The following is a 21550-nucleotide window of genomic DNA, read 5'->3' as shown; positions in this document are numbered from 1 at the left end:
TGAGACTATCACAGTGCAGGTGCATTTATACGGAGACTTGATTACACACAGGTGGATTGTATTTATCATCATTAGTCATTTAGGTCAACATTGGATCATTCAGAGATCCTCACTGAACTTCTGGAGAGAGTTTGCTGCACTGAAAGTAAAGGGGCTGAATAATTTTGCACGCCCAATTTTTCAGTTTTTGATTTGTTAAAAAAGTTTGAAATATCCAATAAATGTCGTTCCACTTCATGATTGTGTCCCACTTGTTGTTGATTCTTCACAAAAAAATACAGTTTTTTATCTTTATGTTTGAAGCCTGAAATGTGGCAAAAGGTCGCAAAGTTCAAGGGGGCCGAATACTTTCGCAAGGCACTGTATATTGTACAGGATATTATAGTGTAGTATTTCATAATATAGTATATTATAGTGTAGTATATTATATATAGTATAGTGCTACAGAGACGTTGAGCTCCCCTGTATCTCACAGCAGCAGTTTACTGTTCCCTTCTCTCTCTCTCTGCTCTTTTTCACCTGAGTAGCCGTCTGGGAGCACTGTGTTCTGTGTGGACTGGTGCTGTGTTCACCTGAGTAGCCGTCTGGGAGCACTGTGTTCTGTGTGGACTGGTGCTGTGTTCACCTGAGTAGCCGTCTGGGAGCACTGTGTTCTGTGTGGACTGGTGCTGTGTTCACCTGAGTAGCCGTCTGGGAGCACTGTGTTCTGTGTGGACTGTGTGCTGTGTTCACCTGAGTAGCCGTCTGGGAGCACTGTGTTCTGTGTGGACTGTGTGCTGTGTTCACCTGAGTAGCCGTCTGGGAGCACTGTGTTCTGTGTGGACTGGTGCTGTGTTCACCTGAGCTGTGTGAGAAGGAGGATTGTTGCTATGCTGTGAGGTGACCTCTGTCTGGCCTGGACCCTGAGGGGGTTCCACAACCAGGCTCAGGGCCCCAAGGCACCCTTGTCTGTCTGGCACAGTGTTTGTTGGGCACAATGACCTGAGGAAGATGCTCCCCTCCCTCCCGGCCCTCATGGTAAACATGCATCCCTCTTTGCCAATCTCCCACTGCTTCTCACAAACTATCAGTCTGCCTCCCTCTGTGTTTCTGAAATACATTAATGATTTAAAAACATGGTATTGATTTAGATGTATGTTTCATACTTTTTCTTGCACTGAAATGTTTTTATTGTGAATTTAGATGTAATTTTTTATGGTATTAGAAATGAATAAGAATCATGAAAATTGGAAGAGGTAAGACAAAGTAAAACATTAAGTTCAAAGTAGGACTTGAAAGTGTTAGGTCACACTTCACAACTAGGTGTCACTTCCTGGTCAACATCACAGTGTCATGAAGCCAGTCAGAGGGAATGACCTGTGTGTCATGGAGACAGTGAAGTCCTGGCTGACTGACTGACTGGCTGACTGTTTGGGTGACTGCCTGGCTGACTGGGTGGCCGACTGGCCGACTGACTGGGTAGTTGACTGGCTGACTGGGAGACTGACAGGCTGACTGGCTGGGTGGTTGACTGGCTGACTGACTCACTGACACACTGACTGACTGGGTGACTGGCTGGCTGGCTGACTGACTGGCTTGCTGACTGGCTGCTGATTCAGTTCAATGGAACAGGTGGAGGAATGAGTGTAGAGCCAATATATACATGTAATTCAATAGAACACCAGCAGTGGGAGAATTCACATTGTATCATGTTTGTAATTCATAATTTGGGCATTTTTCCACATTTAATTCATTCTGAATGGCATACTCCATGACTATTCCAAATCAAAAGTAATGCGAGAGAGAGAGAGAGAGAGAGAGAGAGAGAGAGAGAGAGAGATTAAATGGTTTTAAAATATTAATTTGAGTCCAGGACTGTTATTAGGGACCAGTAACAGTTTATAATTACAATAATCACTCAGATTTGTATTTTTCAATTGTGTGCAAAAGTGTTTTGTACAATGGTATTGGTTTAGTTAGGCATGTGACTATTTCATTTCCACGAGATTTAATGTTTAGGTTTTCAGACATGTAGTTGTGCTATTTTCTATACTTTGGATACAATAAAGAGGGATACACTCCATTTTCTCACGGTACATTTTATAGTATATTATTTATTTTCACTCATCACACACGATCAGAGGACAACTTTATTATTACGCTTAATTTGTTGCTTATGCTTACTAAATCTAAATCTTGGACATCAATTTATTAATTTAAATCAATTATGTGAGAATTGCTTTCAGAGCAGTGTTCTCCAAACAAGGGCAATTGTGAATAATTTTATCCACACTTCAAACATTCTGCTGTCAGTTTTACGTTAATATTTTATCAACTATTGCTTGGTCCCTCAATTTTAAATGATTAATGTCATCACATTTACTAATCTTTTAATTTATAACTATATCCACACAGTTGTAGATGGAGTATTTTATTGTTGTGGTCATAAAAATAGACTGCGGTCATTACGACCCTATGTGAAGGCTTTATCATGTGAACTGCCCTCTGTCTCCCCCCAGTGGCATCAATGAGGAGCACGCCATTCAATTGTGCACATTAAATGGGGTGTATTTATTACACACACGCCGTAGCAAAATGTTTTGCACTGTAGCAACAAATGCAGTGGATTGGACAAATGTAGGTAGTTAACTCCCAATTTTGTTTCGTTTGATTCTGTTAGCTTCCCTTTGGAACGCACTAAGTGTGTGCCCTCAGGCCCGTACTCCATTACCACATACTGTATTTACAACACAAAGCCCATGTGTACGTGTGTGTGTAGTGCATATGTTATCATGGTGTGTGCATGCATGTGTCTGCCTCTATGTTTGTGTTGCTTCACTTTGATTTGTATGTTACTACAACATGCTCTGGTACTAGACACATCAAATGGCTTCCAATGTCTTTTCAGGCTTTGAGCCATCCAAATGACATGTATCTCTACCACTCCTTATTAAAGTCATACATTACTCTCTGGTTAAACTGGGGGGGGGGGAACAAAAGTAAGACTAATGTCACCACTATCATTTAAAGGTGCAGTACAGTCATAAGTGTGATTATCCTGTGTTTTATATATATTCCCACACTATGAGATTGGAATAACACTGTGAAATTTGGAAAATTATGATAATGCATCTTTTGTTTATTAAGAGCTGTTTGAGGGGTTTTGGGTGGGGTTTGTGGACCGCCTGGTGACATCACCAATAACAGAGAGTTTGCCCTCATCTCTGCCAATAACAGCTAGTTTACAGGTTACACATGCCTCCCATTAGGCTCTTCCAATTAGGTCCCTCAGACGACTTCCCGACAGTCCTAACTAAATTATTGCTTAACAAATTGCGTTTAGCTAAGAATGATTTAGCAAATTTTTGTTTATTTTTTCCCCAAAGAAAACACAGTAAGGTACTTAATTGTTACCTAGCAATGATCTGATCTTGAGATAAAAATGTCTGCTTTGGACCTTTATGCTGGATGACATGTAACATACCCACCATAAAGGCAGCCGTAGAATATGTTGGCCTCTGTCTGCATGCTGAGTAGGGAGGTGACCGTTACCCCCCACACACGGGTCTAAAACTGGTCAGGTCAGCAATCGGGGTCTGCCTCATTTCCTGTCTGTGTGTCCTCCACAGAGCAGAGCCATGACAAACACTGCTCTGTCAGAGACAGCAGGAACATGCTAACATACTAACCATTACTAACATCTCCAGACAGCAGGAACATGCTAACATTCTAACCATTACTAACATCTCCAGACAGCAGGAACATGCTAACATTCTAACCATTACTAACATCTCCAGACAGCAGGAACATGCTAACATTCTAACCATTACTAACATCTCCAGACAGCAGGAACATGCTAACATTCTAACCATTACTAACATCTCCAGACAGCAGGAACATGCTAACATTCTAACCATTACTAACATCTCATCTCCAGACAGCAGGAACATGCTAACATTCTAACCATTACTAACATCTCCAGACAGCAGGAACATGCTAACATACTAACCATTACTAACATCTCCAGACAGCAGGAACATGCTAACATACTAACCATTACTAACATCTCCAGACAGCAGGAACATGCTAACATACTAACCATTACTAACATCTCCAGACAGCAGGAACATGCTAACATACTAACCATTACTAACATCTCCAGACAGCAGGAACATGCTAACATACTAACCATTACTAACATCTCCAGACAGCAGTGCTATGGGGGAAATTCCACATGAATATGATCCCATACACAGTACAGGTAAATTAGTTGGAAGTGGACGCTCCAAAAAGTCATAAGTATTGAAGTACTGAATTTAGTGTTACGGTTTCTATTATATTAGCTAACGGAGGCGGGAAAAGACACACACGCACACACGTACTGTACACACATACATATTCACACGCCACACACACACACACACACACACACACACACACACACACACACACACACACACACACACACACACACACACACACACACACACACACACACACACAGTCTTGTACAGCTAACCTTGTGGGGGGACAAAATTTAGTCCAATTCAAAATCCTATTTTTCCTAACCCTAACCGTACTCTTACCCTAACCCTAACCTTAACCCAAAAACCTAACCTTAACCCTTACCCTAAAACTAACCCTGGCTCCTAACCCTAAACCTAATTCTCTCTCTCTCACACTCACACTCACGCACGCACGCGCACACACACACACACACACACAAAGACATACACACACACTGAACATTTAGACGTTGTCTGTCCAAGGCCGACTTTACAGAGACCAGTTAAATGCCTTCACTGACCCTACCTCCCCTTCGCCCACTTCAAAAAAAATCCCACATATAAAAAAGAAAGCTCAGCTGTGCTGGCGAGAGCCATTCATTCTCTAGGCATCCACTCACATCCTGACAAGGGAGAGTAAAAAGAAGGGGAGAAAAGCCAAGATGGAAAACAGATGCAGAGAGCACCTTCCAGTAGAGCTTGGACCCTCAAAGAAAAGCAGGCGCCCTTCTCTTCTCCCACACTCTATGGGAATGGAAGAGTATGGACTATCAAAGCGACATCAGACTTCTGCCAACAGATAAGCTTTGCCTTTTTATATCGATGTATTTCGTGTCCTCTTTTTGTTAGAATGGACACAGCAGTCTAGCCAGAACCGCCGTACTATTCAAGGACGAGGAGAAACTGTTGACCCTAATGGCTTCAAGAAGATTGTTGGATATTGCGGGAGTTTTTATGAACGCATAAGAGATTACTTCCCATACACTCTCCTGAGGCACACTCCTGACTGAAGGTTTCTACCTGTATCTCACTGCAGATTGAAGGAGTTCACTCAATATCAACATCAAGCATTTCTCTCCAACTCAGAAAGGATACAGGAGCACAGATAGCTATCCTACTGGTCAACAGACAAGACAAAGTGTTGAAAGACGGCCATATTGTCCTTATCATATTTCTTGTTCTCTCTCTTGTTCTAACACATGACACAACAAGGGGGGTTCACGGCTGCTTCTCTCTGTCTGCAACCAGCCCAGACTAGTTTGCAACTGCCAACCCACACATTTGTCTGTGAGACAGTACTGGTTTCTCTGCTTTCGGCATTACAAAATCCCCAACCCGGTGATGGGTGACATGCTATCCACATCCTGATCCGTCTCTCTTGTGGTATTGTCACACTCTGATTTTTTTTTTCTAATAACTTGTCTCTCAGTGCAGCTGGGATACGTATCCTCTGCTGTGCATTTCTATGCCTCAGGCAAGGCAGCTAAATGATAACAGTAGGGTTTTGACACGTGTTTTTTTCCAGACATGAGTAAAAAACTATTTAAGTTACATTGACAAGATGGTCAAACTTTTTTCCCAAGATGGATGAAAGGAAAACAGCATAAAGTGGGTTGAGAACCACGACAACCACAAATGTCTGTTGAAGAGTTACTGACCCACTATGCATATCACTCCCCTTCTGCAATGGGGGCTGGTCAATAACACATGCTTGGATTTAATTTCAATGCCACAATGGTCAAAGAAAACGCAGATACAGTACGTTACCCTACTGTTGCACAATTCACCATAAGTCACACAGAGCTCATTATATATATTGACTACAGTAGAGGCTCCTCCGAGGAGGAAGGGAAGGACCATCCTCCTCTGTGAATTTCCCAAAAATTTAATTGTAATACATTTAAAAAGTGATCCTTTTTTAGATAGAACTATACTAAATATAATAACATGTCACCAAATAATTGAAACACATAATTCAAAAACTATTTTGCAAAAAAGGTCTACAGTAGCCTCAACAGTACTCTGTGGGGTAGCACCACGGTGTAGCCAGAGGACAGCTAGCTTCTGTCCTCCTCTGGGTACATTGACTTCAGTACAAAACCTGGGAGGCTCATGGTTCTCATCCCCTTCCATAGACTTACACAGTAATTATGACGGAGGACATCCTCCAACCTATCAGAGCTCTTGCAGCAACTGACATGTTGTCCACCCAATCAAATGAACAGAGAATCCATCTAGTACCAAAAGCACAAGCTACAGCTAACTAGCACTGCAGTGCATAAAATGTGGTGAGGTGAACAAATTAATTTCTTCTAAAATTAAAGAGAGAAATGCTCCCAGGCAAGAGAGAAATAGATTTTGACATTTTTTTTCACTTTCACTGTCACTTATTTAGCTAGCTAGTTCAGTTACGCAAACACCCGGCTCAAACAGAGGGATGCTATGTTAGCTAGCTGGCTATGACTTTCCAACACAACACTGGAACTCTTCCAGGTCAAGGTAAGCTTTTGATTTAACTACGTTATTGCCACTGAGGCTCGCCGTGTAACTGCTAACTGACTGTACACTGTAACGTTACTGCATGATTGTAGCGGTTTACTAACGCATTAGTTCTATTAGCTATGCGGACTAGGATGTTACTTTAGCTAATATGGTGACAACGATGTAGGCTGTGTGTAGCGGTTTGGCTTGGAAAGGTTTTTTTGCCTGGTCACATTCAGCTGATGTGTTGTGCATTGAAGTCCACAAGCGAAGGGAAGAGGTGAGTGCATCAATGTGAGAAATGTAATACAACGTGGCTGCTATGAACGTGAACTGTGTTTACCCGTGATCAGGGGTGTATTCATTCCGCCGATTCTGTTGAAAAAAAGGTTCTTAAACGGCAGGAAAATGGAACAAAACGGGGATAAACATACCTGAATTTGTCCAATAGAAACCTTGTTTGCAACTGTTGGACTAATGATTACACCCTATATCAGCTAGACACAGACAAGAGTGTGAAAGCCGATATTGAATGTCACTGTCTGTCCCCTCAGATTTGTTTCTCAACCTGTGTGCACCTGTAAATGTTCATTCATTCATAGGCTACGTTGTAGCAACCTCATGATGGGTATAGGGAAAATTTGAGTGTCGTGTAGTAGCCTAAACCTATCGATGTTACGTTGAACTGGGTGAATGGAGTATGAATGACAGTCATCCAATATGCTGTAATATAAATAAGGCCATGCTCCTCCCTCATCTCAAACGGCACTGACCACCACTGATTGACTATTCAACTGCGATTTCAATTGCATAACTGACCAACATTTTATTATTCCATACACCCTTCTATCTTTACCAGCTACTTACTTTCTTTCACAGGAAGTAACCCCAATGGGGGGGCAAGACTTCACTCAACTAAAAACAATGGCTTAAAATACTATTCTCCCCCAGAACTGGGTATACTGCATTATACACTGTCAAACCATTACTGTAAAAGCACCACCTATACCTTCCTTCAATCCAGACACTGCATGAAAAATGTGTCAAATTAATTAAGGCCTTGTTTGGGTCACAGATTAACACATGCTCAATACTGAAAACTACAAATGTGCCATACCCCATGTATATATACTGTTCTGAAGTATTCATGGAAATGTTGTGAGGACTCTATGCTGATGAAACTCCCAGTAAATGTGAGCCATGGAATGTTGTCCCGTAAATAGCCTTCTTCACTTCTATTTAGCCTGTGGGAAATGTGCCATACCCCATGAGAAGGTTTGCAGACTGCTATTGAAACAGCATATTCCTAACCTCAGCAAAGCAAAATGTACATGGACTGGAAATGTCCCTGTAATGGAGTAATTGCAGGGCTAGATCGGATACGTGAGTGTAAGCCATATGAAACAGAGGTTCAGTTTCTTTTACAGCCTCTCCAATAGGAATAACATTAGTGGGTAGGGTGCCACAGGCTCAGTGTCTGTTGGCTGGTTACGTCTGGTGTGTCAATCACTCGCCGCCACACAAGGGAGGCCAGTGTTCCTCATCACAGAGAGCATGTGATAGCCAGGCTCGAGCTCTGCCTCCCTCACAATTATAAGAAAACAGCTAGGAGGCTTTTAGCTCAGCCCAGAGAGTTTCATAAATACAACCATGGTCCAGAGCATTACTGATGGAACAGATGAGGCGATGCCCAGATCAGGCCTGTTAGGAATTTACTCTCATGCCGACTTTCCATAGATAAAGTATCTCTCATTTACAGATGTAGGATCTTAATTTGACCTATATTGTCACAGCAAAATAATCATGTAGCAACAGGATTTTTACATTTAGTCCATAATGTTGCTTAATCTGTGGTTAGACTATTAGCTGGCTAAAAGTAGGCTACGTGCAAAGTGCAATACTGTTAGTACAACCGTATGGTAGTGTGGGTTTTCAGTGAATTTATGTAAATCAAGAAGTTCATCTTAATTTCCTGTGATGCAGGAAATTTATCAGGAACAAAAGAGTGATCAAATTAAGATCCTACACACGTACTCAGTGGTACCACCCTGGTGAGGGAGGTCGTGTGTGTGTGTTCATGGAAACAGCTTTTATTTGATCTATGAGGTCATAGGGTGCCAGATTCTTTTGTTTTATTAGAAATGTTGACTCCCAGCCAGCACCTCTAGGCAGTTAGCAACTAACATTATAGGACCTGAGCCAATAGGCTTACAAGCTATTGATGCATTTACACTTGCAAACCTTTTGCAAAGTCAGATTGTGGTTTCTGGCAAATAATCTATATTTGTTTGAATTCCTCTAAGAGAATGAGTCCCGAGATGATACTTAATTAGAAAAGAGCTTCCTATCCCTATGTTGATCTCATTGGCTGCCTGGCTATCTGAACCAAATAAGTTTATCTCATCAGACCACAGGACATGGTTCCAGTAATCCATGTCCTTAGTCTGCTTGTCTTCAGCAAACTGTTTGCGGGCTTTCTTGTGCATCATCTTTAGAAGAGGCTTCCTTCTGGGACGACAGCCATGCAGACCAATTTGATGCAGTGTACGGCGTATGGTCTTAGCACTGACAGGCTGACCCCTTCAACCTCTGCTGCAATGCTGGCAGCACTCATACGTCTATTTCCCAAAGACAACCTCTGGATATGACGCTGAGCACGTGCACTCAACTTCAACATTTTTGTATTTTATTTAACATGACTCTTTCACATTTGTAAAGAGGTGGGCTTGACAGAGGCTCTATCTTTGGTGGCCATCTTTGTGTGTTTATACTGTAGTTACATTGTAATCGATCAAGACTGTGTCTGTGTTGTTATTCTCATTATTTCCAAGTGCTCCTGCAGTTTTGTCCAGAGAGCCTCAGTCTGGAACTTCAGCCCAAGTGAAAAGGAGGTCACACTGAGCACCAACTCCTCCTTCACAGTGGTCTGTTCTGGTTGGAGCAAGGTGACCTGGAAGTCTGCTCACGAGCCCAGCCTGGAGGGACTGTCTGTGGAGGACAGAGGAATCCCCAGTATGCTGGTCCTCCACAACGTCACCTGGAGACACTCTGGGAACCACGTCTGTGAGAAGCCCTCGACAGAGGAGATCAAGGACATAGCAGTCTTTGTACCGAGTAAGACTTAACACCCTGTATGAACCTTATATTTTATTTGTATTTTTTTAAAGGAGTGGGGCAGTTCCACTCATGTATTTGTAAATTTTTTATTGGATGGCACAGAGATAGAGAGGAGTCAGTGTTCTGAAATAGCAGTATCTATTAGATGTGATCCAGAGGCAGCGGCTTAGACTGCTAGACCATACAAGGCCATCCTAGACCATCCTAGGCCATCATAGACCATCCTATACCATCCTAGACCATACTAGGCCATCCTAGACCATCCTAGGCCATCATAGACCAATCTATACCATCCTAGACCATACTAGGCCATCCTAGGCCATCATAGACCATCCTAGACCATACTAGGCCATCCTAGGCCATCCTAGGCCATCATAGACCATCCTAGACCATACTAGGCCATCCTAGGCCATCATAGACCATCCTAGACCATCCTAGGCCATCCTAGACCATCATAGACCATCATATACCATCCTAGACCATACTAGGCCATCCTAGGCCATCATAGACCATCATAGACCATCCTAGACCATCCTAGGCCATCATAGACCATCCTAGGCCATCATAGACCATCCTAGGCCATCATAGACCATCCTAGGCCATCCCATACCATCCTAGGCCATCCTAGGCCATCCATCTCTTCTATTATAGGAGGACTATGGAGGGACAAACTGTGACATTTCAAAGTTAATACAAATCGGTGCTGGTTTCAGAATTAACTTCCCTTCTTCAAAGTCTAACATGTGGTGGACATGTACCTGATCTCTGTCCTCCCCCTCAGACCCGGACGAATGGTTTGTTCCCCTGGGGCCAGGAGTAATGATGAAGGAGGGAGAGGAAGGTACCATTCCCTGCGTGGTGTTTGACCCCGGCGTTAACGTGACCCTGTATGAGCTGGGCAGCCGGGCCCATGTGGAAGGAACATATCATCCCAGTAAAGGGATCACCGACATCCTGAAAGACAGCTCCTACATCTGCCGAGGTGCCATGAACGGAGAGGAGAAGGCGTCCCAGGTGTATTATGTCTACAGCATTGTGGGTAAGGCTCTGTGTCAACACAACCCACAAAGTGAAACTTCAACCAAAAGGAAGAGTGTCTCAACAGATGTCTTAAAATGGTCTTTAAAAAGCTAGCTGTAAAATGCTTTTGAAGACCAGCCCGCATGAACGTTGGGCCATCCCAACGTAGTTTGATGTATAGTATGATGTCCTCTGTCTTTGCATTTTATTCTTAACAGTTCAGAAGTCCATGAACAGCTTTATGACTCTCTTAAAGATGGTGCTGAAACAAGGCAAGGCCTTGATGGTTAATTGTACTGTAGAAAAGCAGAGATAGTTTACTTCACATGGGAGTTTCCTCGTAAAGAGATGAGTGAACTAATGGGTGAAGGATTATATGCAGAGGTGCAACTTTCACTGTGGACCTTGGCTGTTAAGAGTGTTAATCCGACTGGATAACAAACAAACTAATTCTAAAAACAAAGTTGTGCCCCTGATCATATGTGACACATATTACCAAGCATAATCAACTCCTTTTTTTGGACAATTATGCTGTTGTTAAAAGCTGTTGTTACTTCTGTTATATTGTGTTTCCATCTGAAGATAATTGAGGCATTGACAGACTTTCTACCAGGGAACCGGGAGCTCAGAATCTGCTCCTTCTTGAACATCTCCAGAGCTACTTTGGAGGACTCGGGCCAGTACACCTGCTGGGGGCAGGACACTTTGTCAGGACAGTCAGCCATGGTTAATCTCACTGTCACTGTTCTGGGTGAGCAAACGCCCTCAAAGCTTTTCCAAACTCACATTGGCCTAGTAACACTTTTTAATTCATCAACTGAAAAAGTGGAAATACTAAGCACATTGCAATGGGGGCTAAATGGGGGCTAAATGGGCTTTGTGTGCTTCCGCTTTGGAAAGTCACTAACTGATTGAGGTTCTTGCCTTTCACCTATAAGGCAGTATTCTTCTATTCCAATGCCATGTTACAGAACAATGCTTAGTGAATTTGGACCCTTCCGTCAGCACCAATGTTTCAGCGACGAAGGAACGAGAGCATTGAGCTCACAGTGCAGATCGAAGCGTATCCCAAACCTCAGGTGTTATGGACCAGAGACAACACCACCCTCGCTGGGGACATGGTATCCTTGACACCAAACACATGCATAAGACCAGGTACCCATCATACATGTCATTGACATCCCAACAGAATAAAATATTTGATTATGATGACAATCAATACATAAGCCCCATGATAAATACCTAGAAGCAGACACATTTCTGTTGTTCACTAACATGGACAATAAAGTTGTATTGATATTGATTGTGTTATTTTCCTTTTGACCTTTGACTTCCAGTTACCTCAGTACTCTTATCTTGGTAAGGGTCAGGATGGACAGATGGGTGTCTACACCGTCCAGGTGGCCAATGGAGATGACGTCAAAGAGATCACCTTTGACCTGCAGGTCATTGGTAAGATACATAAATACACAGCTGAGATATAATTATCCGCTCTGGAGCATTAGACGTGTCTACATTACAGACGGGGTCACTATTCAGTCATACATTTTCCTTTATTGAGTTATCACATTGGAATATAAAGAATGGTGAATAGTTTATTTCTAGTGATAAAACAATGGCCTAACAATGTTTCCATACTTACTTTTCACATTCTCATGGGATATTTCCTCTCCCTGCAGCTCCCCCGAAGATAGTAGATCTGTCTAACCAGCACATGGACCAGGGCCACGGTGTGCTCTGTGTCACAGATGGGGCCCCCACACCCACTGTTCACTGGTACAGCTGTGAAACCATGGGAAAGTAAGAGGGAAAAACCCTGGAAATAAATACTGACCAACACAATGAAGCATATTCAGCCTCTTCAGTTGTGTTGCGACTTTCTCCTCTCAAACTGTAGAGGGTAGTGCAGCGCTAGGGCCACATTCGTAAATATTAGTCATAATTGTTAGACCTGTTGCTTATTTTAGACACTCAATAGTCTATAGTTGTTTTTTCAGTCACCCAATATTTCACTGAGATAGAAAGTCTCATAAACTGAACAAGAATATTTTCCAGGGTTGGGGTCAATTACATTTCAGTTCCAGTTGATTCAAGAAGTAGAATTCCAATTCTCTTCAATGATTTTCAATGAAGAAAACTTGGAAGGGGAATTGGAATTTGGTCTGCTTTCTGAATTGACTGGAATTTAAATGGAATTGACCCCAACTCTGATATTTTTCTATCATCACCAAGAGAATCCACAATTATGACCTCATCACCCAGATGCAGTCGTAAGACCACAGCATGGAAGCACTCTTCTGGCTGACCCAGACAACGGCAGCATCCAGATGAGCGTGAGATACATTATGACCTCATCACCCAGATGCAGTCGTAAGACCACAGCATGGAAGCACTCTTCTGGCTGACCCAGACAACGGCAGCATCCAGATGAGCGTGAGACACATTGAGACCTCAGCAGTCTACCAGGTCCGCAGCCTGTTGACCTTTCAGGCCATGAACAGTGTTATGTCAGTACGCTGTGAAGCCCGCAACGACAGAGGTCACAGGGCCTGGGACATCAAACTCGTCTCCAACTGTAAGCACTGACTCGGCATGGATTGAAGTCAAGGACTATGACACAATGAAAATAAGTATTTACAGTAACTATCAACAACTGATGTAAAATCATTTTTGATTAACTGATGAAAATACCCTGTGACTAAAAGAGTACATAACATGCCATTTAGCAGATGCTTTTATCCAAATACATATTTTCCGTATCGGTGGTGCTGAGAATCACAACCCACTACCCTGGTATTGCAAGAGCCATGTTCTACCAACTGAGCTACAGAGGACCACCTGTTGTATGAGCTCCTATCTCTGTGTGTGTGTCTGCAGCTCTGTTCTCCCAGGTGGCTGTGCTGGCTGCACTGTTAGTCCTCGTAGTCATCACTGTCATCTTCCTCATTGCCCTCTGGAGAAAGGTGACACGCACACAGAAACCTATCTCCATCTCCTAATACTAACATATGGGCCCTACCGTATATGGTGCTTTTCAAGGATCCAAAGTCACTTCCCATCACATTTGTGTTGATAGTGATGCTACTGTTGAAGATGAGACTGTAACATTAGGGATGATGACGATAACGGACTGGAGCCTGGCTAGCAGGTCTAAAGAGCCTTCATGTGGAACTGAACTGCCACCTAAGTCACAGCTTTGATGTCATAACAAACATTTGTGTGGGTGTAGGATGGCCTAGTTATTCTAGGTACGTTGAATCAATCTGATTCTATGTATTTACGTGGAATCAACAGCACTAAGTACTTTAATCAACAGCACACAGTACTTTAATTGTCCAAGACATATCTCCTGACATATCTCCCAGTTAAGTATATCATATATATATATAATTTATAAAACTCTGACAGGCTTTTGTTCTCTGCCTTCAGAAGCCACGCTATGAGATTTGATGGAAGGTGATGGAGTCAGTAAGCTTAGACAGCCATGAGTGCACCTACATCGACCCTATGCACCTGCCCTATGACTGTGAGTGGGAGGTGCCCCGAGACAGCATGGTCCTGAGTGAGGGAATATTACAACTCAGTAAGTCAGTGAATATGTTTTAGCATAATTATGTGAATAGCGTAGCCTATATATTGTATAAATCATACTTTGTTGATAGATTTGGCGTTGGCTAAGCTAACAGTGCACCTCATTTTCTGTCACACTAGGTCACACGTTCAGGAGGGTCATGGAGGCCACAGCATACGGATTTGGTCACACCCAGTCCACCATCAAAGTGGCTGTGAAGATGCTCAAGTGTAAGTGCTTTATGCGTCACCAACAACTTCAAAACAAAACGAAATCCAAAAATGTACACGCAAACCACAGACCTACGTCCTCTTTCTCTACCACGGAATAATATTGCAATGCTGTGTGTTCTCCTATTGCATTTGACGGACAACCACAGCAAGAAGAAGTGAGACTCAGCCTCTGATATCTGAGCTGAAAATAATGAGTTCCCTTGGGCCCCATGTAAACATTGTCAACCTACTTGGGACCTGTACCAAATGAGGTGGGAACTGGGAAGCATACCACTACTCTAATGACTTCGGGTTAGATTCCATCCAATTACCTTTATTCGTCTGTGCACCTTTTACAGGCAATGTTTTTGTGTTGTTGGAGACCGTATTCATGATAAACGCTGCATATGTCAGCACAAATGGAAATGTTATTTAAATGTCAATCAATCGCACCGGAATGCAGATCTTCCACAGTTCAGGTTTGAATCTAGGCCTTAACATAATTACCACGTCAGTCAAAGTGCGTGTATTAACAACTGTCCTATATTCCATAATAACTGAGTACTGTTGCTACGGCGACTTGGTTGACTACCTCCACCGCAAAAGGCACACCTTCTTGCAGTACTACACAGATTTTAAAAATGCAGGGATGCTGATATGTGCAGCACTTCACAATCAAAGACATACTGGCACTTACTGTTGTGCCCCTTCGTGTTTGTCAGAGGGAGCAATGGGGGTTACATGGACATGACTAAGGATGATTCTTTACATTATGTCCCCGTGCAAGAGCTGAGCGATAACGTCAAGTATGCAGGCATTGAGCTGTCGGCCTATGAGACAACCTACCATCAGGACAGCAACCAAGGACAAGGTAGAGATAGTGGAAACAATGCTAACCCTCAGCATGAAATAGTGGAAACAATACCAACCCTCAGCCTGTTATAGTGTGGGCGATACTAACCCTCAGCCTGATATAGTGGAAACCATGCTAACCCTCAGCCTGTTATAGTGGAAACAACACTAATCCTCAGCCTGATATAGAGTGAACCATACTAACCCTCAGCCTGTTATAGTGGAAACCACACTAACCCTCACCCTGATATAGTGGAAACAACACTAACCCTCAGCCTGATATAGAGCTAACCATTCTAACCCTCAGAATGATATAGTGGAAACAATACAAAACCCTCAGCCTGTTATAGTGGAAACCATACTAACCCTCAGCCTGATATATTGGGCAAAATACTAACCCTCAGCCTGATATAGTGGAAACCATACCAACCCGTAGCCTGATATAGAGTGAGCCAAACTAACCCGCAGCCTGATATAGTGCAAACCAGACTAACCCTCAGCCTGTTATAGTGGAAACAATACTTACTGTCACGACTTCTGCCGAAGTTGGTCCCTCTCCTTCTTCGGGCAGTGTTCAGCGGTCGACTTTCTAGACACCACCGATCTATGTTTCATTTTTGTTTTGTTTTGTCTTGATCATACACACCTGGTTTCTATTCCATTAATTCTGTTCCTTATTTAACCCTCTGATTTCCCTCTCTGTTTGTGCGTTATTGTTTGTCATGCGGGTTCTCGTTGTTCGTGCTTGGGATTATTGTATTTGTTCCTTGTTGGAATCTTACTTATTTTGGAGTACATTTTGGATGATTACTCAGAACTGTGTCCTGCGCCTGACTCTGCATTTTTCCATGTTACCAACTTCCTCACAGAATAATGCACCAACAAATGGAGTCAGCAGGTACAGCCAGCCCTCCTCTCCCAATGGTTGAAGAGATGAGGAGCCTGTTCAGCAGCACGCGACCATGTTACAGAGTCTCAGTATAGCCACGGATTGCGTGCTGCAAACCATGGACCAATTGGAGAGAGGTGGTTTTCCGGTTCACCCATCAGCACCTTCCCAGCTCCCACCACAAACGATCCAGAGATCCACACTTCCTTCATCAGAATCCAGTGGGATTCAACTCTCGCTCCCGGGAGCATATGATGGCATGGCTGCCGGGTGCCATGGGTTCCTACTCCAGCTGGAGCTCTACCTGGCAGCTGTTCAGCCAGCTCCCTCAGGACGCGAGAGAGTGAGCTCCCTCATCTCTTGTCTGACTGGAAAAGCATTGGTCTGGGCCAACGCCATCTGGGGTGAAGAAGGCCCAAAGTTGGACAATTACAAAGATTTCACCCGCCGCTTCCGGGCAGTTTTCGATCATCCTCCTGAGGGGAGAGCAGCGGGGGAACGTTTGTTCCATTTAAGACAGGGGATGAAGAGCGCTCAAGAGTTCGCTCTGGATTTTAGAACTCTGGCCGCCAGCGCAGGATGGAATGAGTGGGCCCTGATCAACCGCTACAGGTGTAGTTTACGCGAGGACGTTCGTAGGGAGTTAGCCTGCAGGGACACCGCCCTTAATCTGGACCAGCTGGTGGACCTATCCATCCGGCTGGATAACCTGTTGGCATCCCGCGGACTTCCAGATTGGGGTCCGTGTTCCATCCCCCAGCACCTCTGATCCTACCCCTATGGAGATGGGAGGTGATGCTATGAGGGGGACCGGAGGGGGGACCTTTCCCTGCACCAACTGTGGCCGCAGAGGACACAGTGCTGGTCGGTGCTGGGGAGGTTTCCCAGGTAATCGAGGTGGCAGGCAGAGCACTGGTGGATCATCTCAGGTGAGTAGGCACACACCTCACCCAGAGCTCCCCGTTGCACACATGTGGTTGTGGGTAGCCTTTCCTGAGTTTTCCCAGCATTCCCAGCATAAGGTGATAGTAGATTCAGGTGCAGCTGGGAACTTTATTGACCGTACATTTGCACTTAGTTTAGGGATTCCTATTGTTCCTGTTGATGTCCCCTTCCCTGTACATGCCTTAGATAGTCGTCCGTTGGGGTCAGGGCTAATCAGGGAGGTCACAGCTCCACTCCGTATGATAACGCAGGAGAATCATGAGGAGAGAATTAGTCTCTTTCTGATCGACTCTCCTGCGTTTCCTGTTGTGTTGGGCCTTCCCTGGTTGGCCTCTCATGATCCTATTATTTCATGGCAACAGAGGGCTCTCAAGGGATGGTCTCGTCAGTGCTCAGGGAGGTGTGTAGGTGTTTCCTTAGGTGCCACTATGGTGGAGAGTCCAATCCAGGTATCCACCATGCACATTCTCCCCGAATATGCCGATTTGGCACTCAGAAGGCGACTCAATTACCACCCCATCAACCGGGGGATTGTGCGATAAATCTTCTGGTAGATGCTTTACTTCCCAGGAGTCACGTGTATCCTCTGTCACAGGAGGAGACGGTGCTATGGAAACATATGTCACCGAATCTCTGGGACAGGGACACATTCGGCCTTCCATTTCACTGGTCTCCTCGAGTTTCTTTTTTGTGAAGGATGGAGGTTTGCGCCCGTGTATTGACTATCGAGGTTTGAATCAGATCACGATAAAATACAGTTACTCACTACCTCTCATAGCCAGTATGACAGAGTCATTGCACGGGGCGCGCTTCTTCACAAAATTGGACCTCAGGAGCGCTTACAACCTGGTGCGTATCAAGGGAGGGGATGAGTGGAAGACTGCATTTAGCACTACATCTGGGCACTATGAATATCTAGTCATGCCGTACGGGTTGATGAATGCTCCATCAGTTTTCCAATGCTTTGTAGACAAGATTTTCAGGGACCTGCACGGGCAGGGTGTAGTGGGGTATATAGATGACATTCTAATATACTCTGCTACACGCGCCGAGCATGTGTCTCTGGTGCGCAAGGTGCTTGGTCGACTGTTGACCTGCAGACGCCTCGTTCCATGTGTCTCTCCTCAGGCCGGTGGTGGCTGGTCCGCTCCAGCAGTCTGAGGTGCGGGAGGTTCCTCCGCCCCCTCTGGACATCGAGGGGGCCCTGGCGTATACTGTGCGAGCCATCATGGACTCAGAGGTCGGGCGAGAGGCCTTCAGTACCTCGTGGAGTGGGAGGGGTACGTTCCAGAGGAGAGATGCTGGGTGCCGGTGGAGGAAATCCTAGATCCATCATTACTGCGCCTCGTCGCGCGTCAAGGGGGGGGGTACTGTCACGACTTCGACCGAAGTTGGTACCTCTCCTTCTTCGTGCTGTGTTCGGCAGTAGATGTCACCGGCTTTCTAGACACCACCAATCTATGTTTCATTTTCATTTTTTTTTTGTCTTGATCATACACACCTGGTTTCTATTCCATTAATTATGTTCCTTATTTAACCCTCTGATTTCCCTCTCTGTTTTGTGCGTTATTGTTTGTCATGCGGGTTCTTGTTGTTCGTGCTTGGGATTATTGAATTTGTTCCCTGTTGGAACCTCACTTATTTTGGAGAAAATTTTGGATGATTACTCAAAACTGTGTCCTGCGCCTGACTCTGCATTTTTCCATGCTACCAACAGTCCTCACACTTACCCTCAGCCTGATATAGAGTGAACCAAACGAACCCTCAGCCTTTTATAGTGGAAACCACACTAACCCTCAACCTGTTATAATAGAAACAGATGAACCCTCACCCTGATACAGTGCCTTGCGAAAGTATTCGGCCCCCTTGAACTTTGCGACCTTTTGCCACATTTCAGGCTTCAAACATAAAGATATAAAACTGTATATTTTTGTGTAGAATCAACAACAAGTGGGACACAATCATGAAGTGGAACGACATTTATTGGATATTTAAAACTTTTTTAACAAATCAAAAACTGAAAAATTGGGCGTGCAAAATTATTCAGCCCCTTTACTTTCAGTGCAGCAAACTCTCTCCAGAAGTTCAGTGAGGATCTCTGAATGATCCAATGTTGACCTAAATGACTAATGATGATAAATACAATCCACCTGTGTGTAATCAAGAATCCGTATAAATGCACCTGCACTGTGATAGTCTCAGAGGTCCGTTAAAAGCGCAGAGAGCATCATGAAGAACAAGAACACACCAGGCAGGTCCGAGATACTGTTGTGAAGACGTTTAAAGCCGGTTTGGATACAAAAAGATTTCCCAAGCTTTAAACATCCCAAGGAGCACTGTGCAAGCGATAATATTGAAATGGAAGGAGTATCAGACCACTGCAAATCTACCAAGATCTGGCCGTCCCTCTAAACTTTCAGCTCATACAAGGAGAAGACTGATCAGAGATGCAGCCAAGAGGCCCATGATCACTCTGGATGAACTGCAGAGATCTACAGCTGAGGTGGGAGACTCTGTCCATAGGACAACAATCAGTCGTATATTGCAAAATCTGGCCTTTATGGAAGAGTGGCAAGAAGAAAGCCATTTCTTAAAGATATCCATAAAAAGTGTCGTTTCAAGTTTGCCACAAGCCACCTGGGAGACACACCAAACATGTGGAAGAAGGTGCTCTGGTCAGATGAAACCAAAATGGAACTTTTTGGCAACAATGCAAAACGTTATGTTTGGCGTAAAAGCAACACAGCTCATCACCCTGAACACCCCATCCCCACTGTCAAACATGGTGGTGGCAGCATCATGGTTTGGGCCTGCTTTTCTTCAGAAGGGACAGGGAAGATGGTTCAAATTGATGGGAAGATGGATGGAGCCAAATACAGGACCATTCTGGAAGAAAATCTGATGGAGTCTGCAAAAGACCTGAGACTGGGAGCTTCCAACAAGACAATGATCCAAAACATAAAGCAAAATCTACAATGGACTGGTTCAAAAATAAACATATCCAGGTGTTAGAATGGCCAAGTCAAAGTCCAGACCTGAATCCAATCGATCTGTGGAAAGAACTGAAAACTGCTGTTCATGCTCTCCATCCAACCTCACTGAGCTCGAGCTGTTGTGCAAGGAGGAATGGGAAAAAAATTATTTCTCTCGATGTGCAAAACTGATAGAGACATACCCCAAGCGACTTACAGCTGTAATCGCAGCAAAAGGTGGCGCTACAAAGTATTAACTTAAGGGGGCTGAATAATTTTGCACGCCCAATTTTTCAGTTTTTGATTTGTTAAAAAAGTTTGAAATATCCAATAAATGTCGTTCCACTTCATGATTGTGTCCCACTTGTTGTTGATTCTTCACAAAAAAATACAGTTTTATATCTTTATGTTTGACGCCTGAAATGTGGCAAAAGGTCGCAAAGTTCAAGGGGGCCGAATACTTTCACAAGGCACTGTATAATGGAAACAGACTAACCCTCAGCCTGATATAATGGAAACAGATGAACCCTCACCCTGTTATAATGGAAACAGACTAACCCTCAGCCTGATATAATGGAAACAGACTAACCCTCTGCCTGTTATAATGGAACAGACTAACCCTCAGCCTGTTGTAATGGAAACAGACTAACCCCCAGCCTGTTATAATGGAAACAGACTAACCCCCAGCCTGTTATAGTGTGATCCATACTAACCTTCAGCCTGTTATAATGGAAACAGACGAACCCTCACCCTGTTATAGTGTGATCCATACTAACCTTCAGCCTGATATAATGGAAATAGACTAACCCTCAGCCTGATATCGTGTTGGAAACATTTAAACTTCCCTGTCAGACAGATGGTGGGTAGACATTGTCTCTGATGTTGAAATGCTGCTGAAGAGACCAAAATAGGGAAGCCTCTCACTCCACCTTGATGTTTGACATGCAAGCAGCTTCCATAAAATGATTGTTAATGTTTCAACCTCTTGTGTAACCAGACATTGCCTTTTAAACAGTACTTTGATCAAAACCATCAGCTTGTCTCAGAGTTTGTGACTATCGTTTGTTCTCTGTTATGTTGCTCAGGCCAAGAGAGAGCAGACATGGCGTTATCAGTGACTCCCCTATTCTGAGATACACTGATCTAGGTGAGGTTCAGTTACCAGGTGGCTAAGGGCATGGACCTCCTGTCATCCAATTACATATGACTCATTACAGCTGGCTTAT

General features: G+C 43.9%; 1 pseudogene; it reads left to right on the top strand.

The window, feature by feature from the left end:
- Window positions 1-5999: 5999 nt before the first annotated feature.
- On the top strand, window positions 6000-21531 carry LOC121838761 (annotated as a pseudogene).
- The last annotated feature ends 19 nt before the right edge of the window (window positions 21532-21550 follow it).

Source organism: Oncorhynchus tshawytscha, linkage group LG33 (assembly GCF_018296145.1).
Source record: "Oncorhynchus tshawytscha isolate Ot180627B linkage group LG33, Otsh_v2.0, whole genome shotgun sequence".
Classification (NCBI taxonomy): domain Eukaryota; kingdom Metazoa; phylum Chordata; class Actinopteri; order Salmoniformes; family Salmonidae; genus Oncorhynchus; species Oncorhynchus tshawytscha.
The sequence above is the reverse complement of the archived record's forward strand: the minus strand, read 5'-3'. Positions and strand labels throughout refer to the sequence as shown.